The sequence below is a fragment of the Acanthaster planci genome, linkage group LG03 (genome assembly GCF_054643075.1).
Source record: "Acanthaster planci isolate LZ-2023a linkage group LG03, COTS_SCS, whole genome shotgun sequence".
Taxonomy (NCBI): domain Eukaryota; kingdom Metazoa; phylum Echinodermata; class Asteroidea; order Valvatida; family Acanthasteridae; genus Acanthaster; species Acanthaster planci.
Window position 1 is genome coordinate 9,084,521 of NC_141779.1, and position 24,506 is coordinate 9,109,026.

Consider the following 24,506-nt stretch of genomic DNA (forward strand, 5'->3'; position numbering starts at 1 on the left):
GGTTTAAGAATTGCATCGCTTGACCTGTTATTCAATATTAGACCAGTGTCCTGATCAACTGTGCTAGCCAATAAAGTAGCACCGCTGTCCAAAAACACAACTTGCTTAACTGACTATTTCGTTTTCTGGGGGTAATATGCAGATAAAATTGAATTTAACAATAAAGGGCCAGAGTGATCCTTAAAGCAAGAACCATTTATCAATGTTAGAGATTTCTTTTGAATCAAATAATTTCTCAAGAAAGGCTCTAAGAGCATTTTCAGAAGCAAATATACCATACTGAGGCAAGGGTAACGTATTGTAAATAGAAATCAGAATATGGGCTGGAACAAAATATGTCAGTTTTCCCAGAACACCAAGGATGCGTAAAATAAGAGTATGAACATTCAGGCAATAAATTTTGGGGATAAACTTGTCATCAATAACATCCAAAAATTTATAGTAATCAACCATTTCAAAATAACTATTGCTAAAACAAATTTTTATGTTTTTATTTAATGCTCGGTTAGTAAAAACCATTAAATGTGTCTTCTTAAAATGTAAGGATTATTGTAGCACACAAACAAATCAAAATACTTTGCTTGCTCACTCTTCAAGTCAGCAGCTTCATTTAAGGTTATGCCACTGCAGGGTATGTTTTATCATCTGCAATAACATGAACGTCACAAATTGAGTCATGGAGTTGAGCTACAAATGTTGTTAAAATACCCTAAGTTTGAGCCATAAGGTACATGTACACCACAGGTGATTAATTTGTGACCTTTGAGTCTGCTCAATTCTATTTTTAGGTTATCTTGAAACACCTCCAGGGCTGTACCTCTTCCACCATATTAATGAAGTTTGCTGAAAAGAGTATCAAGATCAATTGTATCAAATGCTGAAGAAAGATTTACAAAATACCAATTATAAGTTCACGTTTGTCCAGACTAGATGTTACTCTGTTCACTAAATCAAGGCAACTTACTTGTAAGTCAAATATTTTGCCCTGAAGCCACATTACAAATGTGAAAGAATGTTAATTTTAAAACTTTTCAAGATGGTTTGCAACTAACCCTTCTAACAGTTTTGAGAAGCACGGCAAAATGGATATCTAGGGCGATAATTAGTGACTTGGATACAATCACCATTTTGGTAAACTGGAATAGAATAACTTCAGCAAATTTGAGTTCATCTGTGACTTTTCTGGAAATGAAAGACTGCTTTGAAATATCTGTTAAAGGGTGAACGATAAGGGGAGCAATATTCTTGAAAAGAAGATTGTCAAGTTTGAACAAAATGCCAGGTAATTGCAACAGCAAGACCAATCACCAGCCGCTACCCTCTCATTCCAGCTCCAAATCATCGGGAATCACATGCAGACAATGCTTACCCCAATAAAACTCCAGCGATAATATGCCTCTACTTTTGTCACTGGGCATTAATACTCCTAGTACATGTACAGGTATATCCATTTCCACAAACACAAGTCTCTCATCACTTCTCAGACTTACAATTCCAGCAGCCAAAGTCCTAGGCAGAAAAAGCCAACAAATATGACATCTGTCAAGAATCACATCACTCGCCAAACAAGATGCATGTACCTGTCCATGACCATTGAGGGTGCACATGCTTTTGCTACTATTTTGGGGGTATCTTCGGGGGAAAGGCAAATAAAAAATTTGCATGGCCAACCCCGATAAAATTGAAATAAAAAGTGAACATCTTGCCATAATCTTGAATTTCCAGTGAAAAAAAATCTGGCCAACCTCTTCCCGGGAGTCATTAGACGGTGCTATTTCGGTCTGATTTTCCAGTGTTTTCTGTGGGCCCATATTTCGTTCAGCGCAATCTTGAGACCTCCACACTTCCATCACACAAAGAAACCACAGTACGACAACAACATCCACACCGTTCTCTGAAATTTCAGAAATCCTTCCAAGAACATGTGAACAAGCTACAGAAGAGAACCCCCCACTCTCCAACAGAATTACATGTATGCTCGAGGACGAGCCACACCAGCTAACTACCACAGGGGAACAGCTCACAAGAACCTGGCGAACAGCTCTTCAAATTACTGCTGACCAATATCAAGACCAAGACTGCATCACAGCCCAACAACTGTTTGGCTACTTCATAAGACCAAACCAACCTCAAGAGGCATCCATATTGAATGTCTTAAACCAAACAGTCTAATTTCAAGGTAACCACATCTTCCAAATGAGATTGCCAAGCATTGTTGCTGTCTATATGTATATTGCTCTTATCTCTGGAATACAACCCACTATCCTCCACTTATATTCCTATCCACTTTCATCAAACAAAGATAGCAAGAAAAAAATTCAATACAGAATCAAACTATTTCTCTGGTATATGCAAAGCCAAAACCAAGAAAACCAAATCCAATAAAAATACCGGTAAATTTCACAGAACACAAATTATTATTAAACCAACCCATCCAAAGTGACACTAATGCAAACCGAAACAAATTGAAAGGTCTTAGCTCCATCCCCCACTCCTGCTGAACCAAACTGCACATAAACACCTTCAATCAAAGACCAGGAATAGCACTCTTAATGGATATTCATATATACCTCAGTCTCCCTGTTCAACAACATGCAACTTGACCATTTATATATTTATTCATTTGACCATTTGTATTAAAATTTGATAACACCTACTGAGAAGTGATAATGCCTACTGCATAAAACATGCGCTGCTACCTGGATACGAGATAGTTTACTCCGTCCCTATGGGCCTCAAGCTTGGCCAAGAGAGGGCGCACTTATCCTAGCAACCGTGACTCCGCTTGCCGTACTTAGTACGTTTCGGTAGTTAACAAAGGCATACCAGGTAATGCAAAGAGACTGTTCCTGAATGTTTTTTGCATGCAGGGGCTTCTGGTACAGTGAGGCGGAAACTATGCTCTTGAATATTGAGTTTGGGAGGAGCTAAAAACTGTTGACAATTGAATTAATGAGACAAAACGTGACAAAACAATAATCATGAGTGAGAAATACATTGTGGATTTTGTGAAATAGGAAAACAACAAAGCGGAGGAACTGTGGGACGGAAAATGGCTACCCCAATCAAAACACATTTTCAATGTCAGAATTTGTGCAAAAGGGGAAACCACATTAAATGGTGGAGTGATACCACAGCACAGGATTTCAAACTGTCCTTATGAGGTGGTGTTGTCAGTCAGTCTTATCGGAGGATGTAATAAAGCTTTATTTGGTTGAAATGAAAAGTGCAGACGTGCATACTTTCAGACTGGGTTTAATTCTATTTTGAGAAAAGGCAAGGTAAAATACGCCAGGAATTAATTATTAAATATAACTTATCAACCAAAACAGTTGACAGATAAACTTTTATTGTGTTACTTTTTGCTCGTTAAATTTCCAGCCAAGTTTGAAAGCAACCTGGGTCTTGTTTCTGGAAACCCTTTATCTGCTATGATTACATCCCCTGGCTCTAGTAAATCCAAAATACCAGACTCTATTGTGACTTGACTGTCTGTTGTTCTTCCAGAAAAAGTCTTGGACAAGGAAGAAATCAATCCGTGTGGAGAGATACCAACAGTACTTTATAAGTGCATGTTCCTTTGTAATTAGAATACATCAGCACCTATCCATTCACAGCTGACGGTTTCTCAGTTTTAAAGTCAAAACAATCTATAATACACTTGGCATTTGGGCACTCAGAAAAGGCAGATGGAAACAAGGACTGGACTGTTGCTGCTGATGGCCAAATGATCCAGTCAAAAGTTGATCCAAACCAAATCTGCCGTTGTATTGTCAATTGTAAGTTCTGCTTACTGTAAGGCCAGCAAGAGCTGATTGCAATACAAATGCACGTTACCAATTTAGAGTGAAATGTTTATTACCAAAGTATTAACTGGGCGCTGAGTAAAAATATTTCAGTTGGATAGATCTGTAAACAAGTTATGCTGAAAAAAAAAAAAAGTTGTATGGCAATAAAGCTTGACAGGGGCTACCAAAGTACCATGACAACAGGCCAAAAAAGAAAAAAAATCAAGTTCAGTGTCTGTCCTTTCCTCTACAACCAACAGAAAGTGCCATAACTCAAAGTACATGTACATATACACGTATGTACATGTACATTGATACTCCAATGTACCCTTTCGCTGTATTTCTCCTTGAAGTGCAGTTACAATTTTGAGTTTTGAACAATTCAAGAAAAAACACTGACATAAGACATTGTTATTCTGAGATGAACTAAACCAGAACTAACCAATATGAAATGAGATTTGACATCCACAGTCAAACATGTAGACAGGTATTTAGAGTCAGGATTTGAAAAGTGGTAAAAATTAAGTTGAAAAATAGATGAATATTTTCAAAATTAAAACTAGAAACTGATTCATTTGGCTTCCCTTTAATCAGATACAAGTACACACACATGATGTGAATTTGAATGCAGTGAGTATGCAACAAATAAACATGGCTGTGCACATGTATGCATGCATGTATTACAGTGACATACATGTACATGTACAACTTTCCTAAGACAAAACGGAAGTGGCCTGATAGAAACTTACCCCTTTATTGCCTAAATGAATTTCCTGCTCCGTACGTCAACTGTTCTTCAGCACACCCCGTCGACCTGAATGGTGTCCTTTTGTGACCACCAGATGAGTGACAAAGTGGAATGGGTGGGCGTGGTCTATCTGCCGACTCCCTCCCATGACAACACAACGGTTGCAGTAGACCAGCACAAATGCATTCTTGCCACAGTCCTGAAAAGCAGCAAGAGAAAAACAACTTTAAACAGCTGATTGTTGATGATTTACACACAGATGTACATGTACATGTACCTTGTATTCTAGCAAAAAGCTAATGTACATGTACCGGAACTGGAATCTCTTTACTTCTCCAGTAACCCCACATTTAAGTCAGGAAGTTTATTAATGGAAATACCAGTAATTTCCAAATAATATAAAACTTCACCAAAGTCATCAGAATAACACACACATTTATGACGAATATATACCAAAGAAAGTAAACATGTTCGTTTGAGTGACCGGGTACGAATTAGAACACATTTGATTTCATTGAGAATAAAGGGCAGAATGTACAGCTGCGGTATGGGCGGAGGAACGCGTGGTGGAATGTGCAGTGATGCATGTAGCATACCCTTGCGGGGAGCACAGGGTATAGAATATTCACTTCACATTGGTCTGGCGTAGGCTGACACACACTTTTTATTTTATCAAGATTTGAATCCTTGTATTTCCATTGTTGCTATCTGTTTCACCCAAATTTTATTCACGAACATACTAAGCATTATTTGTTATTTAATAGGCGAGTCAAAGACTTGGTAGCTGCAGTAGACCAGTTAAGTTCTGACAACCCTTCCTTGTTGGTCATAAAAGCAACATTCTCCAATGCCACAACAACCATCAACAAGCGACAGACGTTGATTCGCTTGGCTGATTTCAGCACATACCGTTGGACCACGGTTATGGAGCATGAGGAACATAGCTGGCTGCAGGCCAAGATGATGACATGATCACCCTTGCAGAAAATCAAGCTGCCAGAAAGACTAAGCAGAAGAGGGTAGCAGAGGCGGCAGTCAGAAGAAGAAGTTAAGAGCTCTTATGAACGTCCTGCTTCTATTTTCGGCCCTTTTGAGCAGTCCCAATATTACCGTGCTCAGGTCAACAAGCCTCAAGGTTTAGGAGGAACGTGTTTCGTGGGCGGGGGTTTCTCTCATTGGAAGGTCACCTGCCCCAAGCACAAAGACCAAAGTGGATGTGCAAGCTCAAACTGGTAAAGTTAAGTTCAATTCCGATGTTGAGTTGTATTTTGATACTATTCAATCTCATGTTGTTGACAGTTACTATGAATATGAAGAAAACCCAGGCATCTTTTCATAAGGGTTGCGGGTTGTCTTAAAAAGCATAAGGCCTTTTGGGATCTATTGCAACCAACAGAATTAGTTTCCAACGTAGTGAACAAAGGTTATGTATTGCCGCTGACCTGCGATCCTCCTGAAATGGTTTCCACTAATAACAAAGCAGTGCTAGAAAACACTGATTTTGTTTCAGAGGCAATATCTGAATTTGATATCAGTAGGTACTGCAAAAGTGTTTCAGAGTAAGCCAAGAGTTGTGAATCCACTGACAGTACATGTACATGTACATGTATCTATCCAGATGAATAGCAAGAAACGGCTCATTCTGGGCTTGGCTTGAGAATGGTCAATAACGTACTGCACTTTTCTTCCTTGAGAAAAGGTGGGTACATATTCAAGTAAGATTTAAAACCAGGCTACCACCATGTAGATATTTGTCCATCCCGTCGGGAATTTCCTGGTTTTGCTTGGAAATATGGAAAATCGTTGTCTATCGATTTAAGCAGTGGCCATTTGACCTACATGTATCAGATGCATCTTGTATTTTCATCAAAGTAATTTGCCCTCAAGTTAAGAAGTGAAGGGGTGAAGGTATAAAATCAATCACGGTTTTTCTTGACGATGGGCTCGGGTTTGCATCTACTGGCAAAGAGCGCAAGAACACAGCGAACAGGTTCCCTCATCCGGTTTGGACTTGTCCCCATGTTCAGAAAAGCATTGGGGATCCAATAGACAATTTGGAATGGCTTGGATATGACATCAATCTCAGTTTACATGCAGGTACCATCAGAATTCCCTATAGGCGAAAGACTGCTATAAAACAAGGTATTGAAAATATTGCCAAATCAAGTAATACCGAAACGGCCAGGTCTTTACCAAGTCTAGTGGGTAAGATAGCTTCCACTAGTCTGGTTACTGGACATGTGACAAAGGTCATGACCAAATCATTGCATGTCTGTACAGAGACCAGGAGGGCATGTAATGCACCTCTGAGAATTTCACCGCAAGCCAAAGTGGAATTGCAATTCTAGTTTGACAATATAGATAGGGTAAGGTCAATGAGGTTAATATTGGTACACTTCCCAAACACTCTAGAGTAGTGTATTCTGATGCAAGTAACAATGGCTACAATGACTATGTGGTAGTTGGGTAATGATAAGGCCCAGGGATCTTGGGACAGTAGCCAGTCTAGGAAGAGTTCCACATGAAAAGAACTCAAAGCAGTTGACTTAGTTCTCGAGTGGTTTGTGTGTGAACTGTCCAACCACCGGACTAAGTGGTTTACCGATACCCAAGCAGTTGTGCAAATTGCAGCACATGGAAGAAGAACCCTGAACTTCAGGAGATAGCCTTTAGTATTTGCCTGACATGTTTGAAGAATATTCATGTAGATATGGAGTGGATTTCAAGGTCCCAGAACTAAAAAGCCAATATGCTAAGTAGGCAAATGGATCAGGACGACTGGGGTATATCTGATCTACTATTCTCATTTTTGGATGAATTGTGGAAGCCTCACAGAGTTGACAGGTTTGCAACTTATTACATAAAAGATACCGTAATCCAGGTTGTAATACAGTAGATGCTTTCACTGTTAACTGGAAAGGAGAAAACAATTGGGTTGTCCCCCAATCGCCTTGACACCCAGAGTTTTCAAGCACATGGAAAGTACCAATGCAGTTGGCACTTTGATTAACCCATGCTGGTTTGCAGCACCATAATGGCCGATCTTATTCCCAGATGGTTATCATCTTGGGAAACCGGTACAACTAAACATAGCATATGAAATTCCTAGAAACTGGCCGATATTTGTCCCCAGAAGAAGTGGCAATGTTAAATTAACAGAGAGATTACTCAAAGCGAAATACTTGCATTAGGGTTAGATTTCCCATATGTCTAAATTAAAAATAGTAATAATGACAGTTTTGTTGTCTCTGTGTGGATCATAACAGTTTTGTTGTCTATATGCCGACCATATGCAGCAATGATATTTGGGCTTCAAGTATGGAAGAGGAATCACCAGAATTGAGGCAGTTAGCAGCTCAGCTTCTGAGTGTAATGCTGGACTTACATGTAAGGGAGGAATAGGGAAGCTGTACTCAGGAGCTTTCTTATGGTGGTCAGATTGAGCCAGGGGTCTTGGAAAAAGCACATAAACGCAGAACCCGTTGACTATACATCTATATTCAATTCATGAAAGTAAAAATTGTAATTCCCAAGCACCAATTATTCAGGAGGTAGCATCCACATCTTCGGCACACAAAATGCTGGAATTGATGATCCCACGGTCTTTTCACTTGTAAAGTTTACTCTCGAAGGCTTTAAACGATGGCTCTCTAAACCAATTGAAAAGAAAAGGCCAGTACCATCAGTTCTGAAGGAATGATAGATTCTTACTTATATAATGCACACAAAGAGGCAGACCTTACGACCTTGAGATCAGTTATAATGTGTCTTTTGGCATACACAGTTATTTTTCACTTTAGTGAACCTGCTCATATCAAGCTTTCTCAATTTTCTGTGGTAGTCAGACTTAGTCAAGTCTAGGGTTCTCTCAGGTTTCCACACCATGCCCTTTCTCACAAACCTTGAGTGTTCCTACTCATTCAGCATAGTCCAAACATAATATTTAAATCATTGTAGTTTCGGTGTAGAGTCACCCCAGTGGTCATTCATGGTCATAATCATAAATTAATCATACCCTCATCAATATTAGTCTGCAACAATGGGTTCTAGTCCATTGGTTTGTACCAGATGTGAATGTATTCTTGTACGCTTATGCGACGTGCTTCGCTGTGCCGTACATGACAATCTGCCTCTTTCTAGCAGGAGTTAGTTCTGTCAGAACGTAAGTGCGCTTTTGTCCTAAACATTCTTGCAATATGTATCGTTTGTTTATCATTATGCACAGTTCTGGCCTGTTCACATTGGCAGATTGGTCTTGTAGTACATGTGGGCCAAGTGTGGACTCCAAGTCAGGTCAAAACTTTGTCATTTGGACTGATTTTGTTCGTCATGTTGTCCTGAAAGTTTTGTGGAAAGTTTGGCAATGTGACTTGTACACATGCATGAAGCATAACAACTGTTTCATGTTTGGACTCAATGACTATTACATATAGTGAATTGCTTCATTGTGTGGTCTTTACACAGCCAAACTCTGTAGAGAGAGCAGGTTGCACAGTACCACTTTATCCTTTAGCCTATCATTTAAGTATCCTTTTATCCTTGCATTATCCCTTTGCCCACTGGCTCTGCCATTTCTTATGACTTCCTTTTTTATTCTTGCAATTATCACACTCACAGAATAAGTTTTTTTTTTCATTACTGGTCAATCAATCCATATCATTGTCAACTCCATTTAGGAGTGTCCGCAACTGTGTAAATTTTCTCAATCTCAATATTGGGACAGTTCTAAATTTCTCAAATTGATTTCAAATAGAAATAAATCAACTGTAATATACAGTGAGAATAATTCTTTGTGCCAATTTTTGATCTTTATTTGGAGTATCTTAATTGCCAGAGAGATCAATCCCTAAGTAAAAACTTAGGTGTACCCCACCACCGTAGGGTATCACCACCCCACGTTTGAACGTGACACATCTTTCATTTCTGAGGGTTTTACTTTGCTCATTCTGTCAACCACAACTGACCAGTATTGAGAGGGTAGACAAGTAGTCATAAATAAGACAGATTTAGGTATTGTCCAGTAGAGTTGTTACAGAAATATATATCCGCAGCGGAAGTTTCTGAATCAGATGCCTTTATTTTTCATGCTCAGTCAAAAGTTAAAGGCGGGTACACATTAATCAGCCACTCTCGTATTCAAGAGTAAGGGAAGTTATCCTTGAGGCTTTAGCCCCATTTGTTGCAGATAGACAGTGCTTTGGCTTGCATAGCCTCCAATCCAGGGGAGCAACCGCTGCTGCCCCAGTGGAAGTGCCAGACAGATTGTTTAAAAGGCACATTCGATGGAAATCAGAGTTGGTAAAGGAAGGGTATGTTGGGGATCCTTTGGAATAATTGATATCGATCTCTCAAGCTGTTAGTTTGTAAGAGTAGTTCTTTGGCATGTACATGTAGCTACACCCCAGCCCTGTCTGGGGTGTAGCTACATGTACATGTATATTGCACGGAGCAGAACTACGTTTCTCATCCTTACATCAGGGTGAGTTTTTTGTAGCCGGGAGTGGCAGTGCCACTCAATGCAAAGAGAAGGAAGTAATCTGATAAATGCATTGTCCAGGTACTGGTATAGTAGTATGAATTTCAACATCTGTTATTTTTATGCATGCTACAGATGGCAAATTGACACATCAATTTCACACCAAGAAATAGACTGACATTCCATGATAAAAAGTCACTTCTTTTCGAGAGAGTTTGATGTAAATGAAAGGACAGACTCTCTGACCTTCAGTTTACACACATGTACATGTACATGTAGATCTTTCAGTTGTAAGACAAATTTCACTATCAGAGCTCATCTGCAGGTTTTCTTTAAAGACTTGAGCAGCACTGGCCTTAACAATGCAATAGACCAGAACAAAAAGCATTGTCCAAGCAGTGTCTGTTCCCTGCCTAGATATATATTACGTTGCTATTGTAAGCAGGTCAGAACTGAATTTGAGTCAGGAGGGTCGCTGAGCTTGCCAGAATTTGCCAGCAAACCACTACTTTTGCAAGAAAGTGAAACCCATGAATGCTTCAAAGCAGGGTTGGCTGCTTATTTGATTAAAAAATAATAATTAAAAAAATCATTTTCTTAAACTTAAATCAGATTTTCCTTTTCTTTTACTTACAGATTTTTGGTATGCCTCAACATTTTCAGAAATAGTCCCACACACCCTTAAATACGGTACCCATCAACAAGGAGCTTTCAGGTTTCTGTATCAATTACCTGATAAAAATAATTCAGTGTTTAGAAATTTCCAGAAAACAATTCCCCAAAATTAGTAATGATATGCACCTTTGACAGAAAACACTGCTGCATATGATGTCACCCTGAAGGAAATTGCTGTTATGTACTTTACAATTAAATTTTCTCGGGGAAAGTGTTATTAGTACAAGTCACGGTAAGGAAAATCCCTGACAGTCATTGCAAATTTTCTGGGAATCCCAGGATTAGCAATGACAGAACCCAGTATCTTAGTCCACTAATTTTGAGGACAAACCATGTCAGGCAGAAAAAAAATGATCCCACTGGGTGCCACTTTGAGAAAACAGCATCAAAAACAGCGAGACATGAGTTGTACAGATTGGTGAAGCGAATCCCTCTGGGAGATGACATATGGTCTCGCCACGATCAGACATAATCACTGGATGCTCGAGAGTGTGTGGAAAATGTTAAATCTGTCACCCAGTGACAACCATTCCTCTACTTTGTGATCCTTTTGGGCGAGATATCTCAAAATCAGGAGGTATTAATAATATCGATATTCCCACTTTCTAGGCCCATTTAGGACTAAATTTGGCTCAAAATGGATGATGAAATGGAATCAGACACCTCATGGGACCAACCATCACAGTCTAAATCCATATCCCATAATAACCCTCTGAATAATAATGATCTACATACATGTGTAGATCAACACTAGACAGACTGAATGAATCGCAACCTCAAACTAAAAGCCGTTAATAACCAAAACACACATCATACAGTTATGCTTACACAGACTCAGACCTCCACAAAACTCCCAACTCATGTGCATCACTTTACCAAGAGCCAAAATACCAAGAGTCAACCTACCAGGACACTAGTCATCATCAATTCCCCAGATGTCAAACTTGCTAAAGTTAATCCAATCAGAAATAGCCAAAGCTCTGAATAGTCTTATTGGTAATTTTGGAGGTTAATCGGCTGCTGCACAGAACACACAACCAACTAGAAAAAAGTCTCTGTCTGAATGCGTGATTGGAGACCTGCGAAGATTTTGCCGTGACCGGACATAGGATTGGATGTCCGGGAGCGCGCGAAAATTTGAATCTCAGTCAGCCAGTGACTGCCTTCATTTGGCATACTTGATTATTTTTCAAGATTCTTGTGTTGCTACTTCAACTGGTAAGCAATATGTCATTATCAGGAGGTTTTAAACTTTAAGCTTTCCCCCTTTCTAAGCCGCTTTAGGCCGATTCCACCCCAAGATGGAAGATGAGATGGAATCAGACACTTCATGGGATCAATTATCACAATCTAATCAAAGGCCTTATGACAATCTTCAAGAGAATGATGACAGATCATGATCAACCCTAGATAGATTGAGTCAAGCCCAAAATGAAACACAGTCTCAACCAAAAAGCCGTAAACGACAGCACATAACATACAGTGACGTCTACACAGATTCAGATAGTGACCCTCAACAAAACTCCCAACCTAAACGCCGTCTCATTCAGAACTCAAACATCAAGAGTCAACCTACACTGGTCATCATTAATTCCCCTGATATCAAACTTGCTAAGGTTAGCCCGATTAAAATTGCTAAAGCCTTGAACATCCTCGGTCGCAACTTCGTGAAAGCGTCACCAAAAACAATCAAGGGGCATTACTGTAAGATGTCATATGTCAGCCCAGGCCAAAAAACTCAAAGCCATGTCGCAACTTGACCAATGGACTATAACTACCGAATTATAGTCTCACTTGCAGATGTCTTCAGAGAGTTGGTCTGCCAGCAGGTCTGTAGACCATAAGATGAACACATGAATCCTTCCAGAAATAAATTCTCGTTCCAGGATAATCGGTCTATGTGAACATTACACTGGTGGTGGAGTAAAATATAAATGACCCAACCTGAAAAGTTCAACTCTTTTCAGCAGCAAAAAAAGGAGAAATTTGCCCTAGAAGTACGAGATATTCCGACAGAAAATGCCTGTGAACTTGTGTTAGCATTAAATGTGACTCTAACCGTTAGTTCATGAAACCAGCGAGAGCGCGAGTTCTATTGTGCAAAACTGAATAACGACCCATAGAACGCAGCGTGACTTGAGTCAACTCTGTGCTTCCACGTGCAGAGATAGACTGGCTTCCTGTCTCTATGTGCAAGTTTCGTTGTGATTCTTGGCCACACGACCCCACAAATACATGTACATAGGCCCCTACACATGTACATGTACAGGCGCTGGCATTACAACTGTGTTCACTGTTCTTATTCCTCCATGGTTTAACTTAACCTAGGGCAGAATCTTCCTCCATGGTCCTACCACAACAATTTTGATCAGTTAACATATTTATACCCAGTAACCCCACAATAAATACATGTATATCTAAATAAAATAAAGTTGATTCGTCCTGCAGACTTCCAGAAAAAGCAGCTTGAATCTGATATCTGTAACTGGGACTCGCTCTAAAGTTTTAAAATTTTAGACACTTGCACGAAGTCAAAGTGGATAGCAATGCATTGCAGTGATGTCCAGATAACTCTCTGAGAATCTGAGGATTATTAGTCTGCACTTCTTAATTTTTCTCTCATTTTCAATATTTAACATGCATTAGCCTTCGACTAGAACTAGCACTTACACTGTATTTTCAACATTTCTGTTTTTCTTTTCATCCTTTCATTTTAACTGAATATTATTTACCTTCAAATCCAAAGCAAATCAAATAAAATGCATGGAATCATGTTAAAATTTCATCACTGTTTCTTATCTACAGCTTTCCCAGCTATTTTGTGAGGCAGATATACATGTACAAACTGTACATGTGTAACAAGTAAACTAAGCTAGTGGCATGTACACAAAGTGATTCATTTCACTATTAGGCAAATCTTGCAGGGGCACAATATTGTGTTACATGTATTGTCATATTGGTCTAATTCTATTTCATTTTACAAACTAAGTTTAATTTATTCCATTTTCTTTTTACATGTCTTTTACTCCTTACAGACAAGACTAAATACGCAAAATAAAATTAAATCAACTGCAATGGTAGTATTAATATTGGATAGGGCTTACCAAAGGAAAACTACAGTTCCTCAAAGGGAACCTTTGCAACATGACGTAAAGAAAATTAGGCAATGCCGGTTTGTACAAGAGTGTTTGGAAACAGTGCCTATTTGAAACGTAGGCAAAAAATCAGTATAACTTGCCCCGAATATAAGAAAAGTTTCAAAATTGTAAATACTACGAAACAAAAACTGATGCATTTCAATGCCGGAATGTAACCCTGGAAAAATTCAGAAAAGATGTCAAAATGTTAAAAATCAGTAAACACAAACAAGTTGTGCCTCTTCTATTCATTTCCTACCATCCACACACTAATGGTGTGAATTCTGTACAAGTTGGTGAAACCATTGAAAATAAAAGCTTACAGATGTTATGAAAAGTTTCATTAACAAATAAATTATCGAGTGGGATTTGATTTCTGTTAATTATCTATTTGGCGGAGCGCAAGCATTGGGCTTTCATAACCCATTAAGGCACCAACTGAGGAAATATTCCATGCACTGCTTTATGCAAATATTGTATTGTTGTACAAGTACACTGTAAACAGCAGATTTATGGCATGTGGTGCAAATTGTCAATAAATGGTTGAATGCTTCCTCCAATGAAGCACCACTGGTCCTAGATTTCAAAAACTTCCATTTACATGTAGGCCGATGAAAGTTGATGTTGTGGTTCTCGTCACTGCCTGCATGGAAATTTCGGTCCGCATCAAAAAAAATTATCGTTCATCTTTTGAAAAAGCCATGTCTGATTCCACGGTTCTCATCCCTACATCAGCACCAACATGCAAGTTTGCAAACTTTGGCCCACGTCTAACAAGTTCACTGTTCATTATGCACAGTGTAAACATTGTGAATGTGTTGAATTTGTGGTAAAATCCCTTGTCATATTTGTAGAGACATTTGCTGATGAAAGATGGCAAAAACTCTCATCCTTCTTCCAAATGTTTCACACTTCACAAGAACCCTGAGATCAACTGTCATCAAGTTCATCTACAACCAATTACGTACACGTACACACATCTACACAAACTCTGCACACAAGATGCATAGTAACCAGATGTAAGAAGTCGATACTTGTTTTGATTTTACAGGAAACTTTATAAAACAAACCGAGTATGAGCAAAAACAACATCAGTGAAAAACACAGAGAGATCTGTATTTTGGCAGACTGTTACGTTTGGGGGTATACATGTACAGTGTAAATATACAGGCTCCTCCCACAGTCACAATCTGTTCTGTGTTTCGTTTGTAGCAAACTGCATACTCAGATGCTGCATCTTCTACTAGGGCGATACCCCGCTCTTTACATGCAGTAACTGTGTAGTACCGGTCAGAACACATATGATGAGAAGAAATTTTCCAGTGGCATGTCGCCTGAAATGCGAAAATAACGGTACCGGTCATGACAGTGTTTCGCAACAACACTGTGAAACCTTAGGCATTCTCCTGACTTCGTGATGGATTATGATCAGCCACTGGTAACGTTCTTCCATCCAAATATGCATGTAGCTACGAGCTGCAACAATGGAATTAACAATATGGACATCAAACATTTTCCAATAAAAGTCAGGGAATACTTTTAATCTTTAACAAGATTTGGCACACTTCTCAATGTCCCAAACAGTTGACAGATACTATCCTCATTCCCATTCTCAAACTGGGGGAAGATCCTCCCATACATTGTACATGTGTACCGTACATGTACATGTACCTTCATCTGGCCACCCTATCCACTCCAAGCAACATCCTTAATCTTGAATTGGCCATCAACAAAGCCAGAAAAACAAGTTTCTCAATAAATCCAAGCTACTGGTAAAGTAAGGCCAACCACACCCTTTCCACTGAAAGAATCTCAGAAAATGTTGTCCCCCAGGGCAACATTATCAGCCCATTACTCTTCAATGTTGATCACTCTCACAACTTTCTTGATGTCAGACTTTCTTAATACAGTTTTTCGGTGCTCGTCTCCGAAGAACATTTTTTGGGTCCAGGGGGAGTGATAACGGGCATTCTAAGTATGGTCCACGCCAATCTGGATCAGCTGGTATGCAGATCAGACCAATGACAGGCTGGGCTTCTTCGCGCGCTTTCCCAGTTTGCGCGGGAAGGCCGTCACTTTCTTGGTTTTCCCCACCATACATGTTTGCATCAAAATTTCATCTCGGTTCACATCGTAATTCTTGTCGAAAATCCTGCCTATCAACCTAACTTCTCGAATCCTCGATGGCGAAGAGCGGACGAGGTCGGAAGAGAAAGGCTCCTAGAGCGCCGGAGCGGCCGCAAAAAAGGGAAATTCGGCCAACGCTTCACGTCCTCCAAGTCAGACTCGGTCACAGGCCAGAGCTATGCAGGCATTGCTCGCCCTGCCGTCACTGGCTGCACACCCGCCAGACATACATGCTTACAGCGGCCCCGATGACCCCGTGGTGACAAGTCAGCCGAGTCAGATGATCGTAACAGCGCCCTCTCGTGGCCAGGGTTCGCAGAGCGCGAGCACTGCAACATGTACACCATGCCGTCCTCAGCCGATCTCGTCGCCCGTTCCGGCCCCAAGTGTAGCGCCTTCGTCGGCCCCTTCGAGCTCCGTTCAGCCTATTCCAGTGCTGGTATCTCAGGGGCCCCTTCCTCAACGTTCACTCGGCGCTCCGCTGCCAGAATTAAACCAACTTGGTCCCTCAGGAATTTGCCAGTCTTGCCAATGCCAGTCGCAAACGAGCAGTCTAGAGTGCCCGTCAGCCGTTCCAGCATCGTGAGCCCCGATCGTTCGGTCGATTAGTCATCCATCAACTCATCCCAGCGGGCGCAGTCTTGATGCTCTTCCCCTTCAGCAGGTTGTTTCTGGAGCCCCAGCTACAGTGACATCCCAACCCACAGGTGTACCATCTCTTCCACCACGATCAGGTGGAGCATGTGAGGCTGGATCCCCTCCAAGTTCAGTGGTGCCTGGCTCGAGTCACTGCCCTCTTGGTGAGTATGGCATTCCTATGCAGGGGCCTCCTTATGCTTGGCACAACACCTCTACACAAGGGGTGGACGAGGGTCCCTTATTTTCAGTTTGTGATCCCTTGGGGGCTACAATTCTAGCTAGTACTAGAGAGAGGATCATAAAAAGTGAATTCATTGAATTAGATCTGCTTCTGGAGCGCCACTTTCACAGTTCCCCCAATTCAAACCTCACACTTAGTTTTGACAACTCCGGGCAGTTACTATTGAAAGACACCAAGAAAAAGCCCCGAATTACATCTATTTTGGGCTGGACGGATGCTTTTCTTGTCTTTTCCTCGATATTTATCGCTGCGCAGCCCGAGCAGGCCCAAGAACTCCTTAAGTACATGCATGTGATTAGGATGGCCGCAGCGCAGTTTGCGGGTAAGGGCTGGTTAGAATACGATCGCCAATTCAGGTTGCGCCAACAATTCCACCCTAATAGATCCTGGGCTTTCATTGACGGCGAACTGTGGGCCCTGTTTGTGACCGCCCCCGCTGGCCCCAGCTTCAGCCTTGGGACCCAAAAGGGGTCAATTCTAGCTTTCCCAAGCAGCGCCCTTTCAACTTCTTTCGTGGCAGGGCTTCATCCCATGGATCCGGATTTTGTTTCGCATTGAACCGCACAGGGTGTACCAATTCCCAATGCAAGTACACCCACAAGTGTTCCTCCTGCCAATCCCCCGAACACGGGGGCACCTCATGCACAGCACAAAACAGCAAATTTAGCGTGTCCCGCCGCTAAGGCGCTACTTCCCACTCCTAGTCCTTGTAACCCAAGCATCTCAACAACCTGCATTAATAAAACCCACTGTTTATGCTGCCCAGCACATACTCCAGTACAGTTATCTGCTTTATTACCATTTCTTGACCTGTACCCTAATAAAGAGGCTGCGATGTGCCTACGTAATGGGTTTTCCACTGGGTTTAAACTGGGGTTCCAAGGAGCAAGGACTAGTTTTGATTCTCCCAATGCTCAATCTGTCAACAAAAACACTTCTGCTGCCCTAGATAAATTATCCGATGAGATTGCTCATGGTCGCATGGCGGGTCCCTTTAGAGATAGGCCATTGCCAAATCTCAGAATTTCCCCAATAGGGCTTGTCCCGGAACCAGGACACTATCGTCCTATACATAACTTGTCTTATCCAGAATCTGGGTCAGTTAATGAAGGGATCAACACACAGCTTTGCACGGTGCATTACACAAGTTTTGATCATGCGGTCGACTTGGTAGTAGGGGCAGGAAAAGGTGCATTTTTGGCTAAAGCAGATGTAAAATCAGCATTCTGTCTGCTCCCCGTTCACCCTGACGATTTTTATCTCTTGGGCATCAAATTGCTCGATCACTTTTAAGTTGACAAACCTCTGCCAATGAGGGCTTCCTGTGCCCCTGCCTTGTTTGAAACATTTTCCACCTTTCTCGAATGGGCGGTAAGGAAAGAGTTGGGTACAGATCGTATCTGTCATTATGTGGATGATTTCTTGTTCATAGGGAGTTCAAACTCATCGGGGGGTATCTCCTGCCTTGGACTTGAGATAAATTCAGTGACCCAAATGGTTTCGCTTCCAGAAACGAAACTCCAAAACATCATAGATAAGGTTCAGTCTGTTGCTCAGTCAAAGAAAGTTACCTTAAAGTCCCTGCAGTCCCTCATTGGTTCCTTGTCATTCCTGTGCCGTGCTATTCCCCCTGGGTGGGCATTCCTCAGACGCCTCATTGACCTACTCTCAGGTGTTAAGAAGCCCTGGCACTTCATTCAAATGTTGCGGGGTGCCAAAGCCGACCTGAATATGTGGCTGATATTTCTGCGTAGTTTCAATGGAAGGGCCATCATTCCAGATCGGCCTGCAGTTATTCACAGATGCAAGCGGTGGCATCGGGTTTGGTGGCTACCTCAATGGAAATTGGTTCTGTGACACTTGGCCCCAGTCCGTTTTGGCTGATTTTCGGTCAATCGCATGGCTGGAATTCTTTCCGGTAGTTGTTGCACTAGCTCTGTGGGGCAGGCGTCTGACAGGTAAGCGGATTATCATTCGCTCTGACAACAAGGCTGTAGTTGCTATTGTTAATAAACAGTCTTCCAAGTGCCCTAAGATTATGCATTTGGTCAGATTCTTTGTCCTGCGGTGCCTCTCGGACAACATCTCCTTCAAGGCCACTCACATTCCAGGTGTTAAAAACCAAATTGCTAACGCCTTGTCTCGTTCCCAGATGACCCGGTTTCGGGAGCTGGCTCCACATGCGGCCATTTAGGGTAGGAAATCCCAGCCTTCCTTTGGAAAATTTAATGGGCGAGGCAGAGCGACTCCTCGGAGCTTCCATGGCCAGCAGCACGTGGAAGAGCTACAATAGAGGGGTTTCACCGTTTCAAGAATTTCGCCTTCAAACCGGCTTACAGACTTGCTGGCCGGCTCCATATGGCCAGGTTGTGGCATTCATAGCTCATTTGTCCCTGCAGGGCCTGGCCTCCTCCACAATTAATTCCTACACCTCTGCTATTTCGTTCGTTCACAAAATACACAGCTGGCCCGATCCAACTAATAACCTCTTGGTTCAAAAAATTAGGGAGGGTTGCCGACGGCAGCCTCATCAGTCAGACAGCCGTCGCCCCATCACAGCTAGCCTCTTGCAGAAGATCTGCACCATATCAGGCCACATCACTTCACTGGATTTCGAAGGTTCCTTGTTTTGTTCTGCTTTCCTCTTAGCGTTCTATGGGTTTTTACGAGTAGGTGAGTTTACTGTAGGCAGTAAACATGCCGACAGCTCTCGCACTCTGGGGCTCAATGATGTTTGGTTTGAGGGCTCCGATCCATTAGTCATGACTATAAGACTCCGTTTTTCCAAAACCGATCAGCGGGGAGAGACTGCAACTCTCCGTTTTCATAGTACACTCCCCCTTCCTTCTGCCCAGTACACTCACTAGCAGGCTATTTGCACAAGCGGCCCACTTCAGGGGGCCCCCTATTCGTCCACTTTGATGGATCCCCCCTAACCGCCTTTCAGTTCCGTCACATGCTCAAAAAGTCATTGGAAGCAGCAGGAGTTCCCTCAGCAGGCTTCAGCGGTCACAGCTTCTGCATAGGAGCCGCCACATCCGCAGCCCTTAATGGTATTTCAGTCTCAGAGATTCAGACTCTGGGTCGTTGGAAGTCCCCAGCGGTAAATCTCTACATCCGTCCCCATTGGGTCTAGTTAGGAAAATATTTCATTCCTTTATTGCTAAGTACAATTCATCGGGTATTTGACTTTAACGCTGGGTTTTGGAAAGGCCTTTGCTCTCGTTCCCTTTATTTTTTTATCCACAGGCACTACACGCACATGGGTAATTGGAGACAGCATCGTCTTCAGAGCCAGACGGTCCAACCCTCGATGTTCAGCTACACAGTGCCTCCAGTGGTTTGGCGTGAGGGGAACAAAACTGATAGAGCTAGTTCCCATGCTCAACCGTCATTTGAAATCAAGGCCAGTGCCAAAAACCCTTGTCATTCATTTGGGTACAAACGACTTGTTCTCAACCCCGGTCAGGGAGCTACGTCCTAAGATTAAAATGTACCTATGTAAAGTTCGGGAAATACTCCCGACCACTCGTATTGTTTGGTCAGATATCTTTTATCGATTGTTTTATTATGGGGAGACAAAACATGGGGTTGGCAAGACCAATGTTCCTGCTTTAAACAAGTTTGCTCACAGGGTTTGCCACCAAATCGGCAATGCCAGCGCAATCATTCATGCACACAACATAAATGCATCAGATCAATCCCTATTCTCTCCGCTGTTGACAATATGAAGTTCTGCGAGAATTTGCACAACGCGCTGGCCTTCTTTTCACTCTATCCAGATGCACCTTGTTACCCAGCTTAATGTTTAGAGGTTTCACACACCCCCGGGAGCCGTACCGGTTTGGTTATTTAGTCTGGTTAATTTTGTTTTGTTTTGTTTTTTTGGGGGGGGGGGTTGGCAAGTTTCCTGAATGTCAACTTGTTTGGTGGTATGTCTATTCAATTTGAGTAGGAAATGCCCCTTCTCCAGCCTGGGGACATCTTCCCGGGGCTAGCCTCCCTGTACCTTGGGGAGGTGGTTGTGGGAAGGGACCCTCCCGTTGGGAGGCGGAGTCTGCCAGATCGCTACAGGTTAGCAATTTTTCCCAAATGGGGCCTCTTTTGTTTAGTTTTCGTTGAAGCACAGGGCTGTTCCAGGCGACAGAGCATTCCTTATTTTGATCAAAGTGTTGCTTTCTTGTTTCAAGTACAACCAGAAAACCGGTAAATCTGATCATCAATTAAAGCCCAGCTGGCAGTTTAGTTCGAACTTCATCTGATCTCTTACAGATTTTAACAGGTCGGGGACCAAACCACAATCTAGCGACGTCGCCCTCTTGTGCGCACGTCGCTTAATCGAACAATGATGACGTCATTTTGAAGACCACGGTTCCAGAACTTATATCAATCTCTTTGTCGGCCCCAAACCCTAAATAAAACATTGCTGTGATAGTTGGATTTGCGTTACATGTGCTACCTTGGATGTCATTAAAATTTTGATTTCACTTGAGTTTTTGAAAGTACATCACATCGATTTCTCGGTCGAATTCTCCATAGGCGAGAATTGTATCGCAGACGGAAGGTAGGCGAGCTCAATCAACAGAAACGTTAACGCGAAAAAAATAGGGTTTTGCCGAAACTTACTTTGTGCGAAGAAACGTTGCCCTTAAAAATCCCCACAGATTGATCGTGGCAGATTTTATGATTGACGTGGCAATTTTCTCAAATAGCTCTCGGAATTAGTGTTCCCATAGATTACAGCGCGACCGGCAATGGCGGCCATATTAGCCCATTGCGGCAAATATTAGACTGGTTTCCAGCCCTCTAGTCTCCATTCACTACAACAATAAAATCAGCTTTGAAAATTGATTGTGGTGGTTTATAACAGTCAACTTGTTAATTTGTACAAAGTTTGTGTGATTTTCCAAATACATGTACAATTCTCAGTAGAAAAAGGCTTTAAACCCACTCCTATACCACCACCAATTCCTGTGTCCAAATCTATGCTGTGCCGTAGTAGTGCAGCCTACGTAGCAAGTTGTGTGCTTGTTTACAAACTTTTGTGCTATATTAAGTTTTTCTCGGAATTTGTTAAAAACAATATCAGTCATCATTGTCATTGTTTTATTCCATCAAAGCAAAAAAACACCCAGGCAAAATTGTCAAATGTGAGACCTACTGTACTTCTATCTGAAAAAAAATACCTAGTACAGCTAAGGCTCCTGTGATTTGTTCTTATTCCATTGTACAAATTTATCCTCAGTATTTGAGAAATGCCCAAGGTGAAAAAAAGGGTTCATTTGTCCCTCAGTGTGCAAGTCACAAATTACATACCCAGTGGTTTTGTTCTGACAATGTCAAACTTGCACATGAAAGTAAAGTCAGAGACAAACTGAGAGCCAAACTGCTGTCACTTTCTGGATTTATTCCTAAAGTTGGTAGGCCAGTCAGATTTTGTGAAGACTGTGTTGATGAAGTCAAAAGAAGATTCCCAGAAGTGGCTGGGAAGACAGACTCTCCAGTAGAATGCCAAGAAGATTGATCCTCCGTTGATGATCATGCTTTTGCCAAAAAACAGAAAATCCAAAACTGCGGTGTTGCTTTGGTCATAGAAATGATAAATGAACCGAGCAGAGAAGAATGTGCCCAAGTTGCATTTCATCTTGGGAGTATGGAGGGAAAGGATGTTACAAATAATTCACTTAACCTATCAGACTGTCGGACCATAGATGAAATACTGGATGTGCTACAGCTTCATAAATTTGTTGCTGCTAGAAATAGAACTGTTGTTGCATTCCTTTGTGGGTTGGCAAATCAAGATTTTCCAGCTTCTGAATTACTACCAAACAAGACAACCTCAGGTACCTCTTATCAATGTAGACTATATCATTTGTGTAAGACAGTTGAATCTGTCATGCCCTATGTGAATCCTGCTTGTATACTTCCCATTCATTTCCATGAGAGTGCACTCCTGTATTCAACTATTGGTAGCAAAATGGTGCTACAGATCACATCTTTTGGCAGCCCATATGCTTCCTACCAGACTGTGAAAAGTTGGCTCAACAGTCTTGCTGGAGAGAAGGCCAGTTGTCCTAAAGGTGATTTTGTTGTTGTCTTTGATAACAACCAGGTTCTGCAGAGGCGCTGGAGGGTACAGCTGAACAATACTTTCAAAGTGAATATTGTTACAGTTGTTGTAATTTTCACAATCAACGGAAAGGGAAATCTCTTGGTAAATTCAGGACTAAAACCATCATCATGGCACTGTAGAGAATTTACAGCAGATGAAATTGAACACGTAAAGCATTGTGATCAAAGCCCCCCAAGTAAGAAACACCCATGCAGCATATTTGAGCAAATATATTGCTGAGAGACTAGATCATGTTGTTGCTTAACAGCAGTGGGTAGATGGCAAGTGGTGAGATGAGATCGATGACAAGGTTCTGGAACAAGAAAGGAGGACATCATTCAAAACATGTCATGCTTGTGGGATGGATGACATTGTCAAAAGCACACGAAATTGTCCTAAGTGTGGTGTCAATCTGAAACAAGCTGAAATGTGTTACCTTGAGGTTGATGAACGTGGAACTTACACAGAGTGAGTGGAGGTGAAGGGAGGTGGCACAAGTGCTGAAACACGTGCTCGACTGGAAACAGAGCCGTCTGGTGTTCGTTTGACTTCAGAGCGCATGCAGGAAGTTCATAGGGAATATTCCAAATACAGTGAATGTTACACTGTATCAGTTCAAACACCTGTTTTTGTAAATCCATGCTCTTATGATGCAGTTGCAACTGTGTTAATCGCAGTGGGGGAAAAGGCAGGAATCAAACAATATGGCACAGGAGAAAATGAGTGGGCACCTGTTGTGTGTGATGGACTTCCATAGGGTTTGGCAAGGAGAATTCTGCTATGTACATGCTCTTACTGCTCTGCACTAATCTATGGCCAGGAACGACATGTAAGTCATGTTAAGTCTGATCATCACACAGGCAGCCCCGTTGTTCCGAGCAAGGAGTTTGAGTGGGTACTACTAATTCCAGGTCCAGGCCACATTGAAATGAACATGGTAAAAGCCTTTGTTGATCTCACTTGGGATATATTCTGGCGGGACATGGTTATCTTGTTCAACTTTAAGTCTCCAAATGCCCTGAAGTGTGCAAAGATAGTGACAGACCATCACAAAGCCTGGACACTCTGTAAAATTGCTCAAGAATCAATAACGGATGAACTATTGCTACCATTTGTTCGTAGTGTTCTCTCAACACCTCACACAATGGTGGACATTTCACCGGCACATTTCTTCAAGTACATCATGAACAGCAGAAACCCCAACTATTCATTCATGGCCGAGTGTGTCTTTGCTAAGCAGTATCTTCATTTACAGAACCGGTATTTGATCAGGAAATCTGGAAATCATTGATGCAGGAAGGGCAAAGTTTGCGAAAGTATGGTTTGGGAGAGTTCATCCATTGTACAGAGAGTTAGAAGTTGCAGACTCTCTCATGCGGGAAAAGCTACCTCCAGCACTCAAGGAATATTTAACTAAGATACTGTCCTTGAACACGAATGGAGTACCCTATACTGCAGAGGGGGCTGATTTCAAGTTAGAGGCTGTGAACAAGCAGGTGCAACGTTTAATCCCAAATATCCCGACCGGAAAGGACTGGATAACTGCCTGTGCTTGTTATGACA

At 41.8% G+C, this 24,506-nt stretch overlaps 1 long non-coding RNA gene and 2 pseudogenes across 1 annotated transcript in view; 2 read left to right on the forward strand and 1 right to left on the reverse strand.

Moving 5' to 3' along the window:
• LOC110990435 (uncharacterized) overlaps positions 1-24,506 on the reverse strand; it is a 55,864-nt gene that overhangs the window by 8,264 nt on the left and 23,094 nt on the right. The window contains exon 4 of the long non-coding RNA XR_015424827.1: positions 4,538-4,735. This is a non-coding gene — a long non-coding RNA (uncharacterized LOC110990435). The remainder of the gene's footprint in view (positions 1-4,537; positions 4,736-24,506) is intronic.
• LOC147799612 (uncharacterized) lies at positions 19,036-19,967 on the forward strand (annotated as a pseudogene).
• LOC147799613 (uncharacterized) lies at positions 22,809-24,234 on the forward strand (annotated as a pseudogene).